Source organism: Mustela lutreola, chromosome 17 (assembly GCF_030435805.1).
Source record: "Mustela lutreola isolate mMusLut2 chromosome 17, mMusLut2.pri, whole genome shotgun sequence".
Classification (NCBI taxonomy): domain Eukaryota; kingdom Metazoa; phylum Chordata; class Mammalia; order Carnivora; family Mustelidae; genus Mustela; species Mustela lutreola.
In genome coordinates, this window is record NC_081306.1 from 28,174,542 (window position 1) to 28,189,177 (window position 14,636).

Genomic DNA, 14,636 nt, shown 5'->3' on the forward strand with positions numbered 1-14,636 from the left:
TTCTCCTTTGTCCCTTTCCTACTGGCAGGAGCCGGCTGCCTACCTGAGGCCTCCACCCGTTGAAGTTCACCTCTCTTCCCCTTTCTCTTCCTCCTCCTTACAACCTGCTCATGAAAGAAAGGCACAGAGAGGCAGGTACTTGCTCGTGGCTACTTCCTTCCCTCCCATATGTTGGACCAAGACCCCTCCCTGTCATCTGGTACTGCCTGGACGTCGAGGGAGTTGGAGATGAGGCATGCCAGTGAAAGCTGTCGGAGCTTTCCTGTTTTGGTTTTGTCTGCTTAGCATAACATGTAAGACTGAGTTCTGGTGGCAGGGACCTAGTCCTTGGGGCTATAGCACTAGCGAGGGGAGGTCAACTGCTCTGGGCCTTGGCTAAGAGCAACCCCTGCTCCAGAGATATGGTGCCAAGGGCTTATTAATTTTGATACTAATTTGCTTTTCTGACCAAATACCTGGTATCAAAAGATGGGAAGGCAAAGACTGGAAGCAGTGTTGTGACCATTGGGTCCAGCCCCAAACTATGAAGAAAACACAAAGTGTATAAATCTGAGTAAGTATATATTTACACACCTTTTTAAATAGGTTGTTATCAAAGATTTAATCAATGGGTAATATGCTTCTCGTGGCTGGGAAGCATCAGTTGCCATATATTAAAAACAAAGAAAAGAGGTGTCTGGGTGGCTTCCTCCATAAGTGTCCCTTCTTTTCAGGTCATGATCCCAGGGTCCTGGGATGGAGCCCCACATCAGGCCCTATGCTCAGTGGGAAACCTGCTTCTCCTTTTCCCTCTGCCCTGCTTATAGTTCCTCTTCCTGTCTCTCTGTCTGTCAAATAAATAAAATATTTAAAAAAATACAAGAAAGAAAAAAATGTTTTTAAAAGGTCTTTTTTTTTTTTTTTTAATTTTCTAGGGGTGCCTGGAAGACTCAGTTGTTTAAGCAGATGTTTGCCTTTGGCTGAGGTCATGATTCCAGTGTACAGGGATCCAGCCCTGCATGGGACTACTTGCACCCCAAGGAGCTTGCTTCTTCCTCTCCCTTTGCACGTGATTCCCCCTGCTTGTGTGCTTCTTCTTCTTCTCTCTCTCTCTCTCTCTCTCTCTCTCCTGCTGTCAATAAACAAAATAAAATCTTTTACTAAATAAATAAATAAACAAACAAATAAATAAATAAATAAATAAATAAATCTACTTTCACTCTAGGTCCCTTAACAAAAATTGGTACTGCTTTATTTAAAAAAAAAAAAAAAAGATAATTTAGAAAGATGCTTCCAGAGTTAAAAAGCTGTTTTGTTTCTTTGTCAGGATTAAATATATAAGTGCTTTAAAAAGTAAAAGAAAATATATGCTATATTAACACTAATCACACTATAACTTTGGTGGTTATATCAAGATAATGAAAAGTGATTTTAAAGCAAATTTCATTATCAGACATAAAGATCAATTCAAAATTACAGAAGAGTAAAAGGATGAATTCATCAGGGAGTATAATAATTCTTGACTTTTAATACTTAATAACAGGGCACCTGGGTGGCTCCGTGGGTTAAGCCGCTGCCTTCGGCTCAGGTCATGATCTCGGGGTCCTGGGATCGAGTCCCACATCGGGCTCTCTGCTCAGCAGGGAGCCTGCTTCTCTCTCTCTCTCTCTGCCTGCCTCTCTGTCTACTTGTGACCTCTGTCTGTCAAATAAACAAATAAAATCTTTAAAAAAAATACTTAATAACTGATTTGGGGATATATAGGGAAAAACTAAGAACAAAAATCATAACTTCTACCTTAGAAGAGAAATGGAAAAAAATTTCAACACCCTTATTTTAAGATTATATAAGATTATATAGACAAATGGTCATCAAATTGGTAAGATATGTAAGACTTGAACTAAATTATCAACTAACTAGATATGCTTGATATTACAGAACACTCCCAACAACTGCAGACTACATATATCTTAATCCATGATTTTCTTTGCAAAATCAACATTGATAATATTCTAGTCATACCGCCGTGTACCAGGAAAGAAGTAGCATATTTCTTGAAAAACACAGCTATCAAAGCTCCATTGAGAAACCGTAAAGATGGAGAAGGGATTTGCAAATTATATATCTGATAATGGACATCTACTCTGATTATTAAAAAATGAATAAAAATAAAAAACCTTACTAATAACCAAACAGAGTATCCAATTTTACATGTGAAGAACATTATTGAAGAGACATGTCACCAAAAGTATATGGATGGCTTATAAGCACATGACAAATTTCTCAACATTTAGACATTGAAGAAATACAAATTAAAATCATAATGAGACATGCTTACATATCTATTAGAATGGCTAAAATTATGAAGGCTAATTGTACTTCGTCTGAGCTCGATTGGGAAGCAACAAAAAATCTAAACTGTTGTTGGCATATATCATGATACCACCACTTTGGAAAATAGTTTGAAAATTTTTTGAAATGCAAAATATGTTGGAGTTACACAAATAGCCATTTTACTTCTAGGCATTCAACCAAGAGAAACAAACCCTATGTTCATACAAGGACTTGTATATGAATTTCATAGCAGCTTTATTTTTAAGAATTGAAAACAGTGGAAATGTTCATCAATGTCCATCAATAGAGCAAAGACAAATTATGATCTTTTCATTAAAGAGATTACTGTTCAACATCAAAATGAACTATTTACAATTGGAGATTCTCAAAGTAATGATGCTGAGAAAAGAAAAGCCAGACAATGAATAGTATATACTGTGTGATTCCATGACTATAAAAAATCAAGAAAATACAAATTTATATATAGTCACAGTCATCAAATATATTGGTGTGATTTTAGTGCCTTCTTCTGTGCTCCCATAGCTTCCTCCACTTGGATCTCCGAGCATTTGTTACACCATGTGAAAATATGAACTCTTTTTCTTTATTCTGTATTACTAGAATAAGAATCCTTGAAATTTTATGGACATTTGAACTCTCCGTTATTAGCAGAAATTCTATCACACAGTAAGTTTCCAAATATAAAAGCCAGAGTTTTACAATGACTTCTAAGCTTTTACATGATCTAGCCACTCATTTAACCTCTGTGACCTCTTTCCCTGCTACTCTTCAGTCACTCACAGTGGCCTCCTTGCTATTCCTCAGATATGCCAGGCATGATCCAACCTTATGGCCTTCAAGATAGCCAATTCCTTTGTCTGGAGTGACCTTATTGCTGATAGTTCTGGGCAAATTCATCACCTTTCCATACCTTTGTTCAATTGTCAGCTTCATTGTAACTACCCTGATCTTCCTATTAAAAATTTTAACTCCCCATCCCCTGCCTAGCAATCTTGATTTTTCTCACCCTGATCGAATTTTTCTTTTTCCCCATTGTACTCATCATTTTTGAATGCACTATGCAATTTTTATTAAGGTGTATAGCTTTTGATTGTCTCACCCATTAAAATAAAAGTTCTACAAAGCCAAGTATTTCATTTACCAGTGTAGTCTGAAGTAATATCTGCCATATAATAGGTTCAGTAGACAACTGGTAAATTTCAAAATAAATTAATGTTGAGAGTATACTGAATTTCATAAGTCATTTCAATATTTTTTCCAAAAAATAAACTATGTAAAACATACTTTATATTTACTTTCAAAATATTTTATAGCATATAATGGACAATATACATAAGCCTTAAAGAAACAATCATATAAATAACCATTTCATACCTGCTTAAAAATTGCATAATACCACACTCCTAGATCCTCTCTGAACGCTCTAAAATAACCCATCAAAGGAAATACATTTTTAAAAATAACAGAGTTTTTGGCAAATAATTTAATAAAATTAAAGTTTCATTCATCTATGTAGATCATAATAAATGTTTTTAATAAGCATGAAATTATAACTCTGAAGTGTGCTAAAATGAAACCACCTGCTAAGGGTGAGAGAACAAAAATAAACATCATTTTTCCAAATAAGAGGAATTTATTGCCTTTGAATCAAAGCATGTGGATTTGTTCAAACTGGCAATAAAGGATTATGGAAACACAAACCATAGAAAGTCAGATTTTAGATTTCTAAAAGACTTCGAAGTGAAGAGTATACATTTTTTAAATGCTACATAATGCTACATAATGACAAGATGACAGGTTGTGACAAATAGCATTTTAAAAGCTCTACTCATAATGGAACGGAAGGTGTCATTTCCCTATAATTTTATATATATCATTAATTTACTATATCTGGATACAACATATTACCAAACAGATGTTCATCAAAGACTAAATCATTTCTAATGGAACATAATAATTTGAACCTACATGTATTAATCATTTTTTCCGATCTAACATTTATAGTCTCGCTAAACATTTTATCAGTTGTCGACAAAATTCAAATAAAATAGGATAAAAAGTCGTGTTTGGAAAAGTAGATTTTTTTTCAAATTTGCATTTAAATGAAAATATTTGCTGATATTTTTAAAACTTTAAATGTAATTTTATATATATCTGACCTATCAGATGATATAAAATTCTTAGAGAAAATATGACATATTTTTTTATCTTGGTTGAAGGTATTAATAAAGAGTAACTGTTTGTATTATTTGTATTGTGATATCTTAGTTAATAAACATGAATAACTGGTATAAAATATGTTTTTTTAAAAATTTTATTTATTTACTTGACAGAGATCACAGGAAGGCAGAGAGGCAGCCAGAGAGAGAGGAATGGAAGCAGGCTCCCTGCTGAGAAGAGAGCCCACTGTGGGACTCAATCCCAGGAACCTGGAATCATGACCTGAGCTGAAGGCAGAGATTTTAACCCACTGAGCCACCCAGGCGCCCTAAAATATGTTTTTTTTTATATAGAATTATAGTTCTTGCCAAAATATGGAACTAGCTGGAACTGAATGCCTCCTTCAAAGTCCGCTCTGGAGAAATTATGCAAGTGTAATATGGAACTATTTCAGATATTAACCAAAAACAAAGAAATGATGATAAATTCCTTAAAAGACTCAAAGTTGCTCTTGACTGGTATGTTTCAAGCTCTATTCCTGGTTTGAAGACAGGTTTTAACAGGCCTGTCACTGTAGAAATCAGCTGGATGTTTAGAGGCTATCAGAACTGTACAAAAACCTTAAAGGGGTAAGGACTTGAAAATCCTTTAGAGAGATTAGATCCCTAAGGCATTATTCCTCCACACATTTTCCTCCAATCAATTAAGACTGATGGATGAGGGGCACCTGAGTGGCTCTCTCATCACGTGGGTGGTGGGTTAAACCTCTGCCTTCATCTCAAGTCATGGTCTCTGGGTCCTGGGATCCAGCCCCACATCGGGCTCTACTCAAAAGGAAGCCTGCTTCCCTCCCTGCTTGCCTGCCTCTCTGCTTACTTGTGATCTCTCTCTCTCTCTCTCTCTTTCTCTCTCTCTGTGTCCAATAAATAAATAAAATCTTAAAAAATAAAGGCTGATGGATGATAAATTATGAAAACTGCTCCCTCCAAATGATGCTTCTTCATAAGGATTTAAGAATTTAAAATTTTAAGAATTTAAAATTGAAACTTGATCATAGGATTTATCTTATAGAATAACATCAAGTGAAGGCAGTTATTATTAGTTCTTAAGTATTTGTGATTCTGAACTCTTGGCCTCATTAGTAAATTTATTTTTAAATTCTCCCATGGAGTGGTGATTGGCCTTCAGTCTTTCATTGATGTACATCATTGGGTCAAATGAGATGTGTGAGCCCAGAACTATATATAATCTTCTTTGTATTTCACTGGAGATGGCATTTCTGAGTTTTGTTCAATTGAATTTGGACAGATGTTTTAATAGTCACTTCTAGAGTTGGCCCTGGAGAATATCTTCCTTTTTTTCTCTTCCCGATTCTCTGAAAAACCTAATTCACATTATCACAGTGATATCACAATTCAAGTTTTTCCAAGCACTATAGCTGCAAAATAGAAGGAAGCTACTCAGAATGTAATACTATTGTGAATGATTGAGAAAGAAAACATTATTATAATTAAGCTACCAGGTTTCAATGTATTTTATTGTTGCTTAGAAAATCCTAGCATACCCAGACTTTACAGAGATTTGATGATCCGAAGAGGAGCTGAACTCATGGACCAAAATAACTATGCACATAAAAAGTACAATTACTTACCTAAAAAAGATGATGTGGTTAACTTTATATGGCAATCCAAGTGTTATTGGAACAGGAATATAAAAAAAAGCTTAGGGGCGCCTAGGTGGCGCAGTGGATTAAGCCACTGCCTTCAGCTCAGGTCATGATCTCAGGGTCCTGGGATCAAGTCCTGCATCAGGCTCTCTGCTCAGCAGGGAATCTGCTTCCCTCTCTTTCTCTCTCTCTCTCTGCCTGCCCTCCTTCTACTTGTGATCTCTCTCTGTCAAATAAAGAAAGAAAGAAAATCTTAAAAAAAAAAAAAAAGAATGACTGTACTTTTAAAAAATAGCTTAAAAGGGGCGCCTGGGTGGCTCAGTGGGTTAAGCCGCTGCCTTCGGTTCAGGTCATGATCTCAGGGTCCTGGGATCAAGCCCCACATCGGGCTTTCTGCTCAACAGGTAGCCTGCTTCCCTTCCTCTCTCTCTGCTCGCCTCTCTGCCTACTTGTGATCTCTCACTGTCAAATAAATAAATAAAATATTTTTAAAAATAGCTTAAAAGTATATGATAAAATAATGATATACATATACAAAGAAAAGATACTATACTGTGAATATAAATTAAGTGAAAATTGTTGAAATAAAGAATACAATAAATGGAGACTAAGATGAATATAGCTGTAAAATGAATAAATGAGTTGGGAAAAACAAACAAACAAACAAATTAATGACTTCTGCCCAAATGCAGCAGAAGAGAAAAAAAAATAAAGAAAATATTTAAATAAGTACTGAGATAAATTTTGGAGAATTAAAGAAAGATAAAAGACACCAGACTTAAAATGATGCCAAACATGAGAAATCAGAAACAAAACAAAACAAAAACCACACACAAAAAAAAAACCACTCATATACATTATGGTGAGTTTTAAGAATATCAAAAACAGAGAAGAGCATAAATGATGCCCAAGAGAAGAACAGATCACCTAAAATGTACAAGAATAATACTGACAACAGAATTCTCAATAGTAATAGCATATAAAGGAGACAGCTGGGTGTTTGTATAGATGGAAAAGATATTTGAAACTAGATATTATACATCAACCCAAATTATTTTTTTTAAAGATTTTATTTATTTATTTGACAGAGATCACAAGTAGGCATAGAGGCACAGAGGCAGGCAGAGAGAGAGAGAAGGAAGCAGGCTCCCCGCCAAGCAGAGAGCCCGATGCGGGACTCGATCCCAGGACCCTGAGATCATGACCTGAGCCGAAGGCAGCGGCTTAACCCACTGAGCCACCCAGGCGCCCCCATCAACCCAAATTATTGATTAAATTTGAGAGCACAGTAAAAATACAATGAAGCATGTTAGGTCTTAGAACATTTATCACACAGCGACACACATTTTAGAAAACTTCCTTGGAGGACAGCTCAATTTAGATAGAGAAAACAGAATTATGTACTCAAAGGCACATTTTGAAGGAAGGATTGAATATAGTCTGCACTGCAAATATTCTTTAATCGTATGTTCTGAATTTCCTAAATTTAAGAAGTATTTGTTTAAATATTTATCTTTAAATAAACCCTAGGAGACTTTTTCTTGGATTCTGGAAAATCAGTCCATTGGGATACAAATCTTTTTGCCACTGATGGAAATTGCCTAATGTATTGTTACAGCAATTGTGATTTGCCAATACATGGGTGATGTGTGTGTGTTGTGTGTGTTTATTTTTATTTTTGATGGTTTTACTCTTCTATGAGATTTTTAAGTAGACATAATTTTAATAAATTATGATTTGTTGAAATTTATCTGAGGTTATATATAATAAAATGAAATTTGTGTGAACTAAAGAAGTGCGTCTCCATTTTTTTGTTTTAAGAGTAGACTGGTCTTTAAATATTGTCCAAAGAAGTACATTATATTCATTATTAAATTTGATAATATACAATAAAGTATTTATGGGCATATGGAACCATATCAAATTCTACTATTAATTCATATTAATAATTACCATAAGAGGAAAAAGGGATATTTTTCAAAATGAAAATTAGCATATTCTTCGGAATATGATATAGTGTTATTCACTGAACAGAGGGAACAAATGTCAAAGTTTAACACAGTTTACAGAATGTTTTAACATAAATTGAAATTTAAATCTGACCAAATTTCACAGTTTTAAGTAAAATGGTAGCATTTTATATCCTTGAAAAGTGGTAAGTGACCCAAAACATTGCTTAGAAAAACAAATTTAACACTACACTAGTCTGCGATGGTTAAGTGATGGTACAACTTGCCATTGTGTATCATCAAATGGTATATTTTTTTCTTTTGGTCTTGTCATTATATTTTATTTTAGCCATTCTGGTAAGTGTGTAGTGATATCTCAGTGTCATTTTAATTGCATTTCCTTGATGTCTAATTATGTCAAAATATATTATTTTGATGTTTAATGTTCTGAGCTTTCTCAGTTCAAGACCATGAAGCCACTTGGGAAAAATACAGTTGCAGATGCACTCATAGACCAACTCTTATTTAGAAATAAGAAGAAACATTACTACCCATTCCAACAAAAAATAGACTTGTTATGCAGTAGGGATTTTATAAATTACCTGACACAACTTATATAGTAAGATGAAATGGGACAGGTGGCTTCTTGCAGCTATATACAACATCATTTTAATTTCAATTTTCAGTATAATTTTTCCAAGGTATACACAGAATATATATTTAATGTAAATTGTGAACATTTTAAACTCTGTATATGGAAATTAATCAATCTTAAGTTTATAACAATCAAAATTAACGGAAGTTTATTTAAAATTAGTTAGCTTTCTCTGCATTGCAAGACAGAATAATCAAGAATTGGTAAGAAAAAAATAATCTCTGTAAAATTACCGGGGGTGCATTATTAAGTGTTCGGTAACCGATCAAACTCACAATTTGGATTGAATGGCAAGTGATTTTTAAAATCTGGAACTCATTGTCAATTTTTTTTTCTTCATTGTGTCTTAATAAATTACTCTGTTCATTTGCATGGAAGTGAAGAAAAATGCATGACATTTCATCTCAACACTAACACTTTTAACTGGCAACTCTGAATGTACTTTACAGCAGTGTCACAAAGTAAAGATCAATGATGTTTCATGAAATATTTGTTATAATTCTCAAGGAGATAGGGAGTTTGTGCAAAAATGCAAATCACTTTGCGACTAAACACATTGTTTATTTCAGCTAATTTTAAGAAAGTATGCTAAGACTCTCTCAAAAAAGGAAGCAATGATTTAGGTTTTCCTTCAAACTCCTTATCTAATCCTGAACCAACAGCACATAGTTCAAAGAGCAACTAATTGGAGCAGCTCCAATTTACACGTTTCCTAACAATGCTTAATTTAGTGGAATTTCTGTCCAATTATGTTAATTTGGTGTAGTGAAAGACAAACATTCAAAAAGATCATCCTTAATTTATATAGATTGCCAAACTCTGCATTTTCTGAATGACGCCCAGGAACGTATTTTCAAAAACAAACAAACAATGGCAGAACCACTATTATGTCATCTCTAGGCAGAAAGTGACTCAGAGCCTACATTACTCTCTACCTGAAAGTATACTGTAGGCACTGAAACTACTACCCTGAGTCTGTGCTATCAAATTCCTTAAGTTAGAAAGTTTTAAACCCGTCTGTGTGGGAGTCTTTCATTTACAGATAGAGACTTGGTTGTTTATACATTTTCATACTTGATTTTTAGGGTGTAATAACTATGTTTTAAAATTCATGGTGGTGGGACGCCTGGGTGGCTCAGTTGGTTAAGCAGCTGCCTTCCGCTCAGGTCATGATCCCAGCGTCCTGGGATCGAGTCCCACATCGGGCTCCTTGCTCGGCGGGGAGCCTGCTTCTCCCTCTGCCTCTGCCTGCCACTCTATCTGCCTGTGCTCCTGCTCTCTCTCTCTCTCTAACAAATAAATAAATAAAATATTTAAAAAAAAATTCATGGTGGTTTTGAATACTGTTGGATAATTGTGCTAAAATGGTATATCCATTCCTCCTAGGAAACAGAAATTATAGAAAGGTAGTGCTTTTCAGATCTGACATCTTTGAGTCATTGCAGTTTCAGTATAAATGCAATAGGAAAAGTGACATTCATGTTTATGATATTTTCTATAAATAAATTAGAATGTACTGGAGGCCTGATATAAAGTGGGATGCCTAAACTTCAGTAAGATCTTGTTTTCAATTCAAAATAAATTTTATTTTTTATTTTTTTTATAATGTCCCTCAATTTCAGATAAGTACCCCCCATTAGGTCCACTCCATTTTTTTTAAGATTTTATTTATTTTATTTGACTTATAGAGATCACAAGTAGGCAGAGAGGCAGGCAGAGAGAGAGGGAAGAGGAAGCAGGCTCCCTGCTAGGCAGAGAGCCCGATGCGGGGCTCGATCCCAGGACCCTGGGATCATGACCTGAGCCAAAGGCAGAGGCTTTAACCCACTGAGCCACCCAGGCGCCCCCAAAATAAATTTTAAAGTGAATTATGCACCTCTAAGTTCAGAGACAATAAACATCAACCAACACAATTAATAAGTTCTATTTCTTGAAATTTCGGGAGCATTGATAGTCTCATCTCCTGGAAGAACAACAGCTAAAATTTTTGGTCATGGATTCTTGCTAAAATATCACTTTCCCAAAGAAAATTAATCGAATTTTCATTGATTGTTATTGATCATGAAGAATATAACAACCACGATAAAAAGAATAGGAAAACCATGATATCTCATCTGTAAGGGCATGTGGAAAGTAGGAAATGCTAATAAAAATAACTACCATTATTTCCTAAGTTTACATAATATAACAGAACAAAAATATTTCATAACAATATTTTCTAGGCTCATTCTGATAACTCTTTTCTACATTCAAATTTAAAGGTTGAGGCATGTGATATATATTACACAAAAAACATCCCAAGGAATTTGTTAAAAAAAAAAAAAAACTCTTAATAAAGGACAAATGCAAAGGAATTTTTTTCTAATTTAATTAACAAATTGTGAATCGACTTACCTATTTCATCACAGTGTATCAGGCACCAATAATATTTTTTAATCGTCATACCTGATGCAATAGTTACCATCTTTCAGACATACTGATCAGGAACAAGCAAATAAACAAGAGCACTGTAGCTTAAGATCTACCTGCATAAATATAGGACTACTTCAGACAATCTCTTCACCACAACATAGCAATGAATAGAAATCATACATGCTCTGTAATGGACATACAGATGAGATAGAAGGGGATGGGTGTTAATATATGCAGAATCTTTATTAATTACATTGTAAAACATAATATGGAAAAACAGAATACAATTTTAGAAATACCCAGGTCACCATCATTGTTTTATTTTTATATGTGTAGATAAGGAGTTTAATAAACAATCCATGACTATTCAACTTCTTATATTTTGTAAATTTTAGCAAAAGTAACAAACCTAGCAACTAGAAAATTGTATCGATCTGCAAAATACAGCTTTGCCAGTATGGTAGAGGAAAAGCAAAACAAAATAAGTAAGAAAAGTTTAACATTTCACAAGAGTTTTACTTTTATTTTTTTATTTATTATTTTTTATTTTTCATTTATTATTTACTTCTATTTTCTACTTTATTTTAATGAAAATGTCATGACCATAACATAAAAGCAGAATTAAACCAACATGAGAAATTATTTTTTCATAAGTTATAATAAACTAGCTTGGTGATTCATTCAAAAATTATATTACAAACTTCAGTGTTCTTGCAGTAAGTATCACTGCATAAACAAATGAGTCAGGAGTCATAAACTAATGATGATTCTAAATGTTATTTAGAGAGACATTCTGTTCTTAATATATTTCAAATATTCTACACAAGGCAAAGTGGATCCAAGTAATCTGTAGGCAAAATAAGATTTTAGAGAAGTATATATTTCCAACAGTATTTATAAAATATTACCTTTATGTAAGGCATCATCCTGGACTTTGTGGAGAACACACAAAGGAGTAAGAAGTGGCCCTTCAAGAAACATATACAATATCAAGGTTTAACATGAAGCAGCATGTCTTCTCTAAGTAAAAACACATTGTACCAACTGACTTTACTGAAACTTTATATTTATTGCTCTCGTTTTAGGTCATAGTGTCCTTCTGCATGCAGGCTGCTATAACGGACATGATATAGACTGAATAGCTTATAAAGAACAGGAATTTATTTCTCACAGTTCTAGAACTGAGAAGTTCAAGACTAAGGAAGGGGCAGATCCAGGGAGAGCCCACTTCCTCATAGATGGCTATCTTCTCACTGTAAACGTACATGATGAATGAATCAAGAGAACTCTCTGGGGTCTCCTTTAAAAGGACTGTCATCCCACTTATGACCTAATCACCTCCCAAAGGCCCCTATGTTTTAATACTATCACTTCCAGAGTTAGATTTCATAATATGATTTTGGGAGACACAAACATTCACACCATAGTATATATAAACAAAAAAAGACACAAAAACAACAAACAACAAAAATTATTTTAACTACCTATTATTTTCAACTACATAAAATTTTAATTTGTTTCTATATAATATTAAATAACTCATTTGAGTGATTCACTTATATCCAATGCATCTGAGTGCAATTAAATTTGCTTACCCAACATATCCAGCAGCACATTTCTTCAGACTATCCCATTCCCCACCTTACAGGATTTACCACAATTAGAAGACAGGGGATAGAGGATAGATAGATAGATGTATACGTAAACACACTTGTACATACACATATGCACAATTTTCCCTGTTAATGATACTCATGCAAATAAAATTGAAGCTCAAGGAAACCTGTCTTGTGTGTTACTTAATATCCAGTTTTTAGTCAACATCCAAAAACAAATAATCCAATAAAAACCTGGATAGAAGACATGAACAAGTGTTTCCCCAAAGAACACATTCAAATGTTCAGTAGATACATGAAAAGATGTCCATCATCATGTATCATCAGGAAATTGCAAAGCAATACTAGAAAGACATACCACCTCACACCTGTCAGAATGGCTAAAATCAACACTACAAGAAACAAAAAGTGTTGGAGAGAATGTGAAAAAGTAACACTTGTGGGGGCTGCCTGGGTGGCTCAGTGGGTTAAGCCTCTGCTTTCAGGTCAGGTCATGATCTCAGGGTCCTGGAATCAAGTCCCACATCGGGCTCTCTGCCAGGCATGGAGCCTGCTCCCTCCTCTCTCTCTCTCTACTTGTGATCTCTCTCTGTCAAATGAATAAAATCTTAAAAAAAAAAGAAAAAGTAACAATTGTGAACTGTTGGTGGTGATGCAAACTGATACAGCCATATTTGAAAACAGTATGGAATTTCCATAAAATTTAAAAATAGAAGTCCTTTGTGATCCAACAATCCTGTTGGTGTGTATTTACCCAATGAATATAAGAAAACTTATTCAAAGGGATGCTAGCACCCCTATGTTTATAGCAGCATTATTTGTAAAGCTAAGATATGGAAAGAGCCCAAGTATCCATCAATTTATGAACAAATAAAGAATAAGTGGTATGTATATACAATGGAATTTTAATCTGCCATAAAAAAGACTGAAATCTTGCCATTTGCAATAACATGGATGGAACTAGACAGCATAATGCTAAAAGTGAAATAAGTCAGTCAGAGAAAGACAAATACCTTTACTCATATATGGAATAAAAGAAAAGGAAACAAACAAGCAAAGGGGAAAATAATAAGACATAGAAAGAGAAACAAAGCAAGAAACAGACATTTCATTACGGAGAGCAAACTGATGGTTACTTGAGGGGATCGGAAAGGAGTGATGGATTAAATAAGTGATGGGGGTTAATTAGAGCACTTGTCATGATGAGCACTGAGTGCTATATGTTATATTGTACACATGAAACTAATACAACCATATATGTTAACTAACTGGATTTCAAATGAAAACTTTTTTAAAATCCCAGTTTTTAGCTCACATTCTGGCTTACAAAAGGGATTTAGTCAGGAATTTGGAAATTAGTTAATGAACAAATAAGGGGTGAACAGGCAGTTGTTAGATAAAATTACTATCCCTTCTGGCATGATCTTATACCTTTTATCTAGAATTATTTTTAGCACATTAGACTCTTCTTATTTTATTTTGAGTCATTAAACAAAAATTTCCTCAAAAGACCTTAGACTCCATCCAATTTGAGCAACACTGTGAGAGAGGAAATGGTGTCAAAGAGGAAAAAAAAAAAAAGATGAAACTACATGTGTTTACTAGTGAATGCATAGTTCTTCCACAGAAGAAGCTCTAAATGGTCATGGCTCCAGCTTTATATGTGTTCAGTCATATGTTCAGAAGTAGGTAACACTATCAAAAAATATAAAGCATCTGAGATTATTTTCCCTTATTTGAAAGCTGGTGTATGAGTCTGCCGTGGTTTCTTGGGTGTTGATAGAAGACGCAGACTCATGGTTCAGAAATAATATAGTTTATTATTCACAGCAATAGAGGTAGCC

General features: G+C 34.3%; 1 long non-coding RNA gene across 3 annotated transcripts in view; it reads right to left on the reverse strand.

Moving 5' to 3' along the window:
* Positions 1-899: 899 nt before the first annotated feature.
* Positions 900-14,636, reverse strand: part of LOC131819925 (uncharacterized) — an 84,528-nt gene continuing 70,791 nt past the window's right edge. For 2 of the 3 annotated variants that reach the window (XR_009349383.1, XR_009349382.1), the window contains exons 2-3: positions 12,085-12,144; positions 900-1,101 (exon numbers count right to left, since the gene is read on the reverse strand). This is a non-coding gene — a long non-coding RNA (uncharacterized LOC131819925). Of the gene's footprint in view, positions 1,102-12,084; positions 12,145-14,394; positions 14,482-14,636 lie in introns of those variants that run through there. The other variant, XR_009349384.1, reaches the window with a different exon arrangement.